Source organism: Lutjanus erythropterus, chromosome 19 (assembly GCF_056507025.1).
Source record: "Lutjanus erythropterus isolate fLutEry1 chromosome 19, fLutEry1.hap2, whole genome shotgun sequence".
NCBI classification, from domain to species: Eukaryota; Metazoa; Chordata; class Actinopteri; order Lutjaniformes; family Lutjanidae; genus Lutjanus; species Lutjanus erythropterus.
This window is the reverse complement of record NC_139335.1, coordinates 26,987,797-27,000,334: the sequence shown is the minus strand read 5'-3', so window position 1 is coordinate 27,000,334 and position 12,538 is coordinate 26,987,797. Positions and strand designations below refer to the sequence as shown.

The window sequence follows — 12,538 nt, the reverse complement described above, 5'->3', positions numbered from 1 at the left end:
TGACTCTCTGATTATTGTCTCTCACTGTGTCTCTTCTGGCACAGTAATACACTGCTGTGTCCTCAGTCTTCAGACTGTTCATCTGCAGATACACCTGCTGTCTGCTGTTGTCTCTGGAGATGGTAAACCGACCCTGAACTGACTGAGAGTAGAAGATGTTGCTACCACCACTGTTAATACGAGCAACCCACTCCAGTCCTTTTCCAGCAGCCTGTCTGATCCATGCAGCATCAATATTACCACCAAACCCTGAATATGTGCAGGTCAATCTGTGAGATTCTCCAGGTCTTTTAACTGCTGGTTCAGACTCAGTCAGTGTTTGACCCTCAGTACCTACAGACAGTTAAACAGCTCATTAGTTACTGTAATGCAGCCATATTGTCTTTGTAGCAGGAGGTTTGTCAGAAAAACACTCATTGTTCTTACCTGCCCAGTTAATAGACAGGATGAGAAAAACAAGCAAATAATCAGGTGTGATCATTGTAAAAGCCAGTTGTCTCTGTCCAGTCTACAGTGTGTATGTCAGTGATTTAGTCTCTGTCCTTCACTCTGCAACACATATGTAGAGATGGAAGAGATCAGAGTTTTGCATTGACTCCTCCTCCTCACACAGAAACACAACACATCTCACATCTCTGGAAAAAATATGTGTTAAATCATCGTTTTCCATCATGATTACAATTTTCATTTTCATAGTTAGCGATTTCAAGGTGTTTAACGCTAATGTTTATTTTTTACTAAATTAGATGCATTTATTTATTCTGCTCAGCAGCATTTGGTTCATTTGTATACTGATTGTTTCATGCATGAATGTCCAAATATATTCTCAACACCTGCTGAGAAACAAGAAGTCACAAACCACAACATCAACTGTTTCTTTCATAGTGTTCATACATGTGTGTGTGTTTAGAGGCTCTGTCATTCTCTCCTTAGTTAGTGTCATCTGACTTCATGTGTTCTGCTGCCACCTGCAGGTCTTTGTAGACAAATGTCTACTTGTATCACTGTAAATATGACACATCCATTCCAGTCCTTTTCCTGCAGGTTGTCTGATCCAGATAAAACTGCAGCAGCTGAATGTGAAGTCAGATCCCCTCCAGACTGAGAGTCACTGATGACCCTGTGTGCTTTACTATCTACTTTCTAAACAATATTCAAGGTTCTTTAAAGTGTTTCCTGGGGTTAAATTCACCAGGTATCGTTGTCTTTTTCTCGATTCTCCTTTTATTGACATTAAACCACAACAACCAACCCCCTTGTCACATTATGATCACCAAGATCTACTACTATTTCTGAAAACTGCTTTGTCAACTCATTACATCATACTAATAACAAATATTTGGAATATATTTTGGATTGCAGACATTTCACCTCACTAATTTAGTATTTAATAATTCTGTGAACAATATCCTTTCTTGCATCATGAAGGAAATATATTTTTACAGTGTCTTCAGGCTGCACATTCTGTCCGTTTCCAGTCACTGTGTTGCTGGAAGAGTCTAAGTCGATACTGAACTTGGTCTTCAATGAATCTTTAAACAGAAAATTAAAAAAAAAGCTCCAAAAGAAATATCTGCTGTCCTTTGACAAGTAGTCAGATTTTAGAATTGTGTTACTTTGACACAAAATATTTTTCATGATAATTTTATTATTCATAGAATTTCCAGCATATCTCAGATAAATCAAATAAAACCATCAGTTTTACACAGATAGAATATTTACTGTTTCCAGACTCAACTACATGTTGGAGAACAGTTTTATTGAGACTTTGGTATTCTGAGTGTGTTCATGATGTTGAATGTTAATTTATGTTAATGTGAAAAGTAGAAAGAAAAGTTTTGACTTGTTTTGACATGTTGAGTTTTTGTACAGAGTTTCTTCCTCCTGTGTCACTGTGAGTCTCGAGCACAATAATAAACAGCAGAATCTTCAGTCTTCAGACTGTTCATCTGCAGATACACCTGCTGTCTGCTGTTGTCTCTGGAGATGGTAAACCGACCCTGAACTGACTGAGGGTAGTATTTGTTGCTACTGTCACTCTGAATCCACGCAACCCACTCAGGCCCTTTTCCAGGAGCCTGTCTGATCCAGGCCATGTGGGAGCTGCTGAATGTGAATCCAGAGGCTGTACAGGTCAATCTGTGAGATTCTCCAGGTCTTTTAACCACTGGTTCAGATTCTGTCAGAGTCTGACCATCAACACCTGTCAAGACAAAAGATATGTGTGTTATTTGTTATGTTGGTGAAAAAAATGAAAATATGTCAAATGAAGATCAGTGAATATTTTCACCTGTCCAGCAGATAGTTAAAAGCAGCAGTCCTGTCCTATAGTCCATCATGTTAAACTGTGTGTCCACTGTTCTCTGTCCTCCTCTCTGCAGTCAGATAAGTAGAGGTGGAAGACATCTGAGTTTTGCATTGACTCCTCCTCACAGTGTGGAAGTGGATTTGACTTGGATCTCAGTTACTACTTGGTGAAACTGGAGAATGAATGTTTACTGTCCAAGAGTCATTTCTCAGCATGATTTGTGCAACAGGTGAACAAATAGACTAGTTTAGTTGGTCACCCTTCATTGTTAAGCACAGACTATATAATGTAAAAACTTAGACAATAGTTATAGTATACTTATAATCATACCCCTAAAGTGAATATTTTAATTCAGTTTTTAATATAAAACTAGAACCTTAAAGCTGCTGTAGGTAGAAAGCCTAAAGATGGGTGATTGTTGAGTCTCATCTGAGTTTAGTTTTGTTGTCTCCGACCTCAGCTCCTCCAACCAGATGAGCAGCATGTGCTTCATGTCTGCATACAACAGTTTAAGAAGACAAGTGCAAGTGAGCATGGACTGACAGACATCAGCTGTGTGTAACAGAGCAGAAACCTGAAAATACAAACAGGGACGTGGTGGAGGGGTTTGAGAACCTGAATGATCTTAGGAGCTATGTTGTCGGGGGCTTAGAGCCCCTGGTAGGGTCTCCCAAGGCAAACAGGTCCTAGGTGACTAAGAGCGGTTCCAATGGCCCCAATGAGTGGTGAAAGAGCAGGGTTGTTTACGTCGCCCGGAGCCAGGCCCGGGGTCGGGGCTTGCAGGTGAGCGCCTGGTGGCTGGGTCTTTGCCCACGGGACCCGGTTGGGCCCAGCCCGAATGAGCGACATGGGCCCTGTAGGCCCATCACCCACGGGAGGGTTCAGAAGGGGCCGATGCAGTGTGGTTTGGGTGGCAGTCGTGGGCGGGGGCCCCGATAACCCAACCCCGGGACATGGAATCTAACTGTGGGGACATGGAATGTCACCTCGCTGGGGGGGAAAGGAGCCTGAGCTAGTGCGGGAGGTTGAGCGGTACCAGCTAGAGATAGTCGGCCTCACCTCCACGCACAGTCTGGGCTCTGGAACACAACTCCTTGAGTTAGGCTGGACTCTTTTCTACTCTGGAGTTGCTCATGGTGAGAGGCGGCGGGCTGGTGTGGGTTTGCTCATATCCGAACAGCAGTGCAGAGTACCTGGCTTTCTTGGAGACCTTGGGAGGGGTGCTGGAAAGTGCTCCGACTGGAGACTCCATCGTTCTGCTGGGGGACTTCAACGCCCACGTGGGTGGCGACAGTGTTACCTGGAGGGTACATTGAGTCTGAATGGACTATGTTCTCTACTTCCATTGTTGACGCGGCCATTCAGAGCTGTGGCCATAAGGTCTCCGGTGCCTGCCGCGGCGGCAATCCCCAAACCCGGTGGTGGACACCGGAGGTAAGGGATGCTGTCAGGCTGAAGAAGGAGTCTTATCGGGCTTGGTTGGCTCGCGGGACTCCTGAGGCAGCCGACAGGTACCGCAGACCAAGCGTGCTGCAGCCCGGGCAGTTGCGGAAGCAAAAACCCAGGTATGGGAAAAGTTCGGGGAGGGCATGGAGGAGGACTACCAGTCGGCCTTGAGGAGATTCTGGCAAACCATCTGGCGCCTCAGAAGGGGGAAGCAGTTCCCTGTCAACACTGTTTACAGTGGCGGTGGGGAGCTGTTGACTTCGACTGGGGATATTGTCGGGTGGTGGAAGGAGTACTTCGAAGATCTCCTCAATCCCACTGACGCGCCTTCCGTAGAGGAGGCAGGGGCTGGGGACCCAGAGGTTGACTCATTCATCACCCGGGCTGAAGTCACTGAGGTAGTTCGGAAGCTCCTCAGTGGCAAGGCACCGGGGGTGGATGAGATCCGCCCTGAGTACCTCAAGTCTCTGGATTTTGTAGGGCTGTCTTGGTTGACACACCTCTGCAACGTCGCTTGGCAGTTGGGGACAGTGCCTCTGGACTGGCAGACCGGGGTGGTGGTCCCTCTATTTAAGAAGGGGGACCAGAGGGTGTGCTCCAGGTATAGGGAGATCACACTCCTCAGCCTCCCTGGTAAAGTCTATTCCAGGGTACTGGAGAGGAGAATTCGGCCGATAGTCGAACCTCAGATCCAAGAGGAACAATGCGGTTTTCGTCCTGGTCATGGAACACTGGACCAGCTCTATACCCTCCGCAGGGTGCTTGAGGGTTCATGGGAGTTTGCCCAACCAGTCCACATGTGTTTTGTGGACTTGGAGAAGGCATTCGACCATGTCCCTCGTGGCATTCTGTGGGAGGTGCTTCGGGAGTATGGAGTTTGGAGCCCTCTGCTAAGGGCCGTATGATCTCTGTATGACCAGAGCAGGAGCTTGGTTCGCATTGCCGGCAGCAAGTCAGACCTGTTCCCAGTACATGTTGGACTCCAGCAGGGCTGCCCTTCGTCACTGGTTCTGTTCATTATTTTTATGGACAGGATTTCTAGGTGCAGTCAGGGGCTGGAGGGAGTCCGGTTTGGGGACCACAGGATCTCATCTCTGCTTTTTGCAAATGATGTTGTCCTGTTGGCTCCTTCGAACCAGGACCTTTAGCATGTACTGGGGCGGTTTGCAGCCAAGTGCAAAGCGGCTGGGATGAGAATCAGCACCTCCAAGTCCGAGGCCATGGTTCTCGACCGGAAAAAAATGGCTTGCTCCCTCCAGGTCAGAGAAGAGTTCCTGCCTCAAGTGGAGGAGTTCAAGTATCTTGGGGTCTTGTTTACGAATGAGGGGAGTGTGAGATTAACAGACGGATCGGTGGCAGCAGTAATGCGGTCGTTGCACCGGTCTGTCGTGGGAAAGAATAGCTGAGCCAAAAGGCGAAGCTCTCGATTTTCCGGTCAATCTACGTTCCTACCCTCACCTATGGTTATGAACTTTGGGTCATGACCGGTAGGACAAGATCTCGGATACAAGCGGCTCAAATGAGTTTCCTCCGCAGGGTGGCGGGGCGCTCCCTTAGAGATAGGGTGAGGAGCTCTGTCACCCAGAGGAGCTCAGAGTAGAGCCGCTGCTCATCCACGTCGAGAGGAGCCAGCTGAGGTGGCTTGGGCATCTATATAGGATGCCTCCTGGACGCCTCCCTGGGGAGGTGTTCCGGGCATGCCCCACTGGGAGGAAGCCCCAGGAAAGACCCAGGACATGCTGGATGTCACTCGGCTTGCCTGGGAACACCTTGGGATCCTCCTGGAAGACCTGGCGGAAGTGTCCAGGGAGAGGGAAGTCTGGGCATCCCTGCTTAGACTGCTGCCCCCGCGACCCGGTTCCGGATGAGCGGAAGAAAATGGATGGATGGATGGACAGAGGTAAGAAACTACATTTCAAAGCACAGAGATTCAGTTTGAAGCAGAAGAACTGAGAGCTGAGTGGAGCTCTCATCTGGCTGATCCACAGAGCCACGATTTCTTCTTGGGTCACTGCTGCAGAGGAGTTGAGACACAGGAGTGAAAATAAATCCAAAAGTTTGAGACACACTCTGAGCTCCCCTCCTGCCAATAATTGTGTTGACATCAGAGCAACTCTGTTGTCTCCTGCAATAAATGTGAATGAGCACATCTGAAGTGAAGTCAAAAGTAAGCAGGTGAACTGACAAACTCCTGGGCTGAGCATGTTGCTCTTTGGTGGGACTCTTTTTAAGATTTAAGAAGAAAACAGTGTTACCTACCCTAACTATTACAAAAGATTTTCAACATATTTGACAGTTGATTTTTTTTATTATTATTATTTTTTTTTTACACAATGTTCATTTGTGAGACAGAGTAAGAATGTGTGCTGTACACTTTCATTTAAAATCTGATGTGTCACTTCAGTGAGGCGGATCACTGCTCAGACAGGAAACATGTGAGAAAGGAAGACAGTTTTTCCTCCAAGTCCTTATAGAGACAGAGGAGAGACAAAGTGGACAAAGGCTGCCATCTAGTGTTTTTATAAGGGGAAATGCAACATTATTTTTCACTTTCATACTGTGACCAACTTTAGGTGCCAAATCAATGTAAATGTATCTGAAATGTGAACATGTAGTGTTGGTATTTATCACATCTGGAAAGTGATTTCAGATGATTGTTTTGTCCTTTGCTGTTTTGTGAGGAAGTGATCATTACAGATATACTTTTAGTGTTTAATGCTTATTAAGAAGAGATATTCCCATGTTAGTCCCACAGTGGGGAAGTGGAGAGGAAAATAGAAAGAGTATCAAAAAACAATAAATAATGAGTATGAAAACATGGAATATAAACAGGAGGAAATATAAAATGTATGAGCAATATAAAGAAGAGGAAATAAAAAAAAATAGAAGAATTGTATACATTAAAAATCTAAACAGTAAACAGTAATGTCTAATGATGATCTTTCTCAGGAACAATTTTCAAGCTTACTTCTCTAACAAAAACAAAAGGCAAAATAAAAACATAATTCTAATAGTCTATCAGCCCTGTAGGATTTTGTACAGCTGGTCAACTAACTCCAGTCACTGTGGCTGTCGAGCACAATAATAAACAGCAGAATCTTCAGTCTTCAGACTGTTCATCTGCAGATACACCTGCTGTCTGCTGTCGTCTCTGGAGATGGTAAACCGACCCTGAACTGACTGAGAGTAGTATTTGCTGCTACCACCATAACTGCTAATAGCAGCAATCCACTCCAGTCCTTTTCCAGGAGCCTGTCTGATCCAGTTCATATAGTAGCTGTTGAATGTGAATCCAGAGGCTGTACAGGTCAATCTGTGAGATTCTCCAGGTCTTTTAACCACTGGTTCAGATTCTGTCAGAGTCTGACTATCAACACCTGTCAAGACACAAAAGAATATTATGTGAATCAAGTTTGAAAATCAAAGTTATAACAGCTACAAAGCAAGATCAGTGAATATTTTCACCTGCCCAGCAGATAGTTAAAAGCAGCAGTCCTGTCCTATAGTCCATCATGTTAAACTGTGTGTCCACTGTTCTCTGTCCTCCTCTCTGCAGTCAGATAAGTAGAGGTGGAAGACATCTGAGTTTTGCATTGACTCCTCCTCACAGGGAGGAAACAGTTGGATCAGATTTGGATTTGTTACAAAACAAATGACAAAAGAAAAACAGCTAAAACATCTATATTATGACTGAGGTGTCCAAAAAAATCACTTCACCAACCATTTTGTGTGATATTTTTAATACTATGAACATCACATTTCTGTGGATATGATGTCAACAGACAAAAACTCATGTAACAGAATTTTCTCCATCTTTCCAACGTGTTCTGACTGGAGTGAGTGTTCACTAGAATTTTTTTAGTCAGGGAATTTTTTTTCACATTATTCCAACACTAAATGAATGCATTATAAGTCCAGGAAGAAAATACTCAGATGAGCTCATATATACGTAGATGTCGCACTGACCACTTCAGCTTGTTGCTGCTTTTTGTCATCGTTGCTGCCATTTTCACTCAGTGAGTGGTTTTATATCCAAGACTTTATGATCTCAGTGGATTCAGTTCGAAAAAACAAACTTATTTTTCTTGGTCCATGCAGATCAAGACATTTGTACACAAGTTTACCACATCGATACAGAGAATTCAATCAGTACCACCGTATGAAACTGGAGATAATGTTTTTTAACATCTTAATGTTGTTTCAGAGAAAACACACAAAAATACATAGTTTTACTTAACAAGAAATTTAATTCAAAGTCTTTATATTCCTGTAGGTTGCAAATGAAATCACCATTTAGGTGAATAAAAAACACTTAATTATTTACGACTTAGAAATTTCATTCAAAAAGAGACACTGAGACAACTGAATGTTCTTAATGGTGATAAATAGAGGAAGTAGTTTTTGTATGACTCTCCTATTATTGTCTCTCACTGTGTGTCTCTGGCACAGTAACACACAGCAGTGTCTTCAGGCTGCACATTCTGTCCATTTAGAGTCACTGTGTTTCTGGAAGAGTCTAAGTCGATACTGAACTTGTTCTTCAGTGAGTCTTTGACATCTGAGTCAGAGCTCATCCACTCCAGTCTTTTCCCTGCAGGCTGTCTGATCCAAGCTGTGTAGTATCTGCTAACAGAATAAGAGACCTGACAGGTGATGGTCAGACGTTGACCTGGCTGCACAGTCACAGAGGCTGGCTGTGTCAACTGTTCACACTTCACACCTGTTAAAAAAAAAGAAAATGTTTTGTAACAAATTATCAAGTTCTGCTGCAAAAGAAGAACTGTTGACTTTGACAAATCCAGAGAGACTCACATCCAGCTGCCAACAGCAGCAGCAGAGCTACAGAAAACATGGTTTATGTTGAAAGTGACGTGCTGTGAACTCCACTGACAGCCTGATGGCAAGTTTTTATAGCTGAGTAACAAGGAAGGTCAGTGAGTTTGCATAGAATCAAACATATGAAGCATCAATGTTGGTCTAACTGGAGCCAATAGAAGAGTCTGTTGACTGTTATTATATCTGCAGAGTGAAAACATGCCTGCAAATCACCTCTGCTTTACATGTGATATTTGAATTTCATTACACACTCAGTCTTTAACATTTTCAAAACATTCCTGCATTTACAGAAGTGAAACTTTGCTTTTTCTGTAAACTGTTAATGCCTGAATATGTTGTATTGACATTAACAAATCAGTGATAAAACATTATGTAAATTCTTGTATAATTGCAAACCATGATCAGGATCATTATAACTGTTCCTAATGCACTTATTAACATGTATCATAAATGAAGATGTATTCATTTAAATCAGCATTACAATAAACATTATGATGTACACTAAATAATGCATGTATCTTTCTATAAGTCATGTTTAAAGTGTGTTCAGCATGTTTTGAAATGATTAAAAAACAATTGATACATGATATGAGCTGTTTTCCTGAGAGAATTTATTTACTGTCAGCAGCTCCTACATCACATTCATGATTAACTTCAAACGTATGAGCACAAACTTGTTGTTTTTGCAGCATTTATTTATTCATTTATTTGCTGACTGACTGTACTTACTGACTGTATTTGTTGCAAACAGAAACACAGTGACAGCAGTCAGGATCATGTAAATAGTATGAAAACTTCAGTCTGATGCTGCTGGTTTGTATAAAAGACTTTTGATGGTTTCAGTGTTTGCAGATGTTTGAAGACATACAGAGAAACTTGGAGCCTCTGGAGGAAAACAGCTGCTCAGGAACTGAAGCCTGTGTGACAAAATGCAAAAAACTACATGTGAGTGTCAGTCAGTTAAGATCCATGAGAACAGCAGATCTGTGAGGGTCAGAGGAGAGACAGACTTGACACTGACTGACCTCTAGTGGTTGTAGACAAGAAACTGCAACATTAATTTTCTCTCTCACTTTAGTTTCCACATCATTTGCAAACATTATTGTGTCTTAATTTGTAGAAATGTTTTATGTAAGTAGAAGCTCATTAGTTTAATTTCAGTAACCATGTTGTTGTCTTTTAATCAACAAGTGATCTTTATTATATTTTTTGAACCCAATGTTTAGTTGTAACATCAACATTATATTTTTGCTCTACCAGCCTGACAGATGAGTCCTGTAGGATTTTGTACAGCTGCTCAACCAACTCCAGTCACTGTGAGTCTCAAGAGCTCATAATTCAAGAGCTTATAAAAAAGAATGAATGAAGCTGGAATGAAATGTTCTTTGTGTCTCAAACTAGAAGATGTTCTCTGTTCTTTGATATATTCCATGTTAACATAATCATAGAACTGAATATTCTGTGGGTGTTGAAAAATCAGTGAATTTTGTCAAAAGTCCTGGAGCAGGATTTCACATCATTTACAGACATTATTGTGTCTGAATTTACAAACATGTTCAATATTTGTAGTTATTCATTTTCAGCAAGTGATCTTTATGGTATCTTTTTAATGTGCAGAAAATTGAGTGATAAAAACACAGACATAGTTTTTATATAATTTATAATGTTTTTGTATTCAAAAATGAATGTGATGGAAAATAGAGAATAAAATATATAAAACATAAAAAATAGAAAAATATATTATATTACATATCATATCAAATATTCCATGATATTATCAGCCCAGTAAAGATGAGTCCTGTAGGATTTTGTACAGCTGCTCAACCAACTCCAGTCACTGTGAGTCTCGAGCACAATAATAAACAGCAGAATCTTCAGTCTTCAGACTGTTCATCTGCAGATACACCTGCTGTCTGCTGTTGTCTCTGGAGATGGTAAACCGACCCTGAACTGACTGAGAGTAGTATTTATAACTACCACTACCACTGCTAATAGCAGCGATCCACTCCAGTCCTTTTCCAGGAGCCTGTCTGATCCAGGACATCCAGTAGCCACTGACAGAAAATCCAGAGGCTGTACAGGTCAATCTGTGAGATTCTCCAGGTCTTTTAACCACTGGTTCAGATTCTGTCAGAGTCTGACCATCAACACCTGTCAAGACACAGAAGAACTATTATGTGAATTAAGTTGAAAACTGTTGTTGGAACTGCAAAGCAAGATCAGTGAATATCTTCACCTGTCCAGCAGATAGTTAAAAGCAGCAGTCCTGTCCTATAGTCCATCATGTTAAACTGTGTGTCCACTGTTCTCTGTCCTCCTCTCTGCAGTCAGATAAGTAGAGGTGGAAGACATCTGAGTTTTGCATTGACTCCTCCTCACAGGGAGGAGAGAATTAGACTAAATTTGACTTTAATTTAGTGTTTTATGAAATGGGAGAGTCAGTGCTCAGGAGTCATTCCTCCAAGTCAATGGATTTATTTGGCTGCCAGTTTTAATTTCATTTTCATAAAATATCTGAGTATCAACTGCATTACCAAATTTCAACATGTGAAGACAATAGGCTATCAATTTTATGATACTCTCAAAATGAGCATTAAATTACATTCAAATACAAATAAACACCTAAAAAATGTTCATTGTGTTACAGTTGATATTTTCACAAAGTGTTCATAAGTCAAACCATTTTCATATCACAAAATAACCCCATGAATGCCATCAATGTGCATATTTTCCACTGAGTATGAATTTCTGTTGTGTTTCATTTCTTTTTAGATTCAATGCTGTGACAATCCCATCATTAATTTGCAATAACATTGTGAGTCAGACAGAGAAGAAAAATGTCCCCTGTATTCGATATTATAAATATTTTTGTATATTATAATAAAAGGTGTTATATTCCTTTTACTTTGTCATTGTTAAATGTGTCTGTTTCTGTCTTTACTGTAACAGTGAGCTGGTGTTGAAATCATTAGTGGTCTGAGGGCTCCTCCTCTGGTGGCTTCATGTTACAAGTGTTCAGACACTGAGGGGTTTTTGTTCAGGTCTACTGATGGTTTGTCTTATTGTGTCTCTCTGGCACAGTAATACACAGCAGTGTCTTCAGGCTGCACATTCTGTCCATTTAGAGTCACTGTGTTGCTGGAAGAGTCTGAGTTGATGCTGAACTTGTTCTTCAGTGAATCTTTGGTGTATGTGGTCCATCCAACACCTCCGCTGATGATCCACTCCAGTCTTTTCCCTGCAGGCTGTCTGATCCAAGCTGTGTAGTAGCTGCCAACAGAATAAGAGACCTGACAGGTGATGGTCAGACGTTGACCTGACTGCACAGTCACAGAGGCTGGCTGTGTCAACTGTTCACACTTGACACCTGTGGAGGAAAACATGTTGAATATTGAATCAGTGTAATAACAGTGATCAGTCAGTGTGCTGTGATCAGACTGTCAGTGTCTCTGCCTCAGTGAGACTCACAGGATCCAGCAGCCAGCAGCAGCAGCAGAGCTACAGAGAACATGGTTGGTATTGAAGGTGATCTGATGGGAGCTTCTCTTCTTCTGCTGCAACTGACAGCATGATATCAAGTCTTTATATCAGACTGTGAGGAAGTTCACTTTGCATAGAGAAGGACACTGACAGACTATAAAAGAGGGATCAACTGTCCTGTCACAAGCAGTCATAGCTTAGAACTGTGTTGTGAACAGTTATTATGACTCACATGGAAGAAAATATATATTTTTTAAAATGAGTTTTATAATTCACAGACTTTCTAACATTAGTTAACAAAAGCAAATGAAAACATATTTTTTTCACACACACAGAATATTTATTGTGTCCGGTCTCAACTACATGTTGGAGAACAGCATTCATTCATTCATTTTCTGTAACCGCTTATTCCGTAAGGGTCGCGGGCTGCTGGAGCCTATCCCAGCTGAGATAGGGCGAGAGGCGGGG

At 42.0% G+C, this 12,538-nt stretch overlaps 1 pseudogene; it reads right to left on the bottom strand.

Annotated features, from left to right (window-relative positions):
* Positions 1-11,649: 11,649 nt before the first annotated feature.
* LOC146310005 (Ig heavy chain V region 914 pseudogene) lies at positions 11,650-12,101 on the bottom strand (annotated as a pseudogene).
* Between the last annotated feature and the right edge of the window lie 437 nt (positions 12,102-12,538).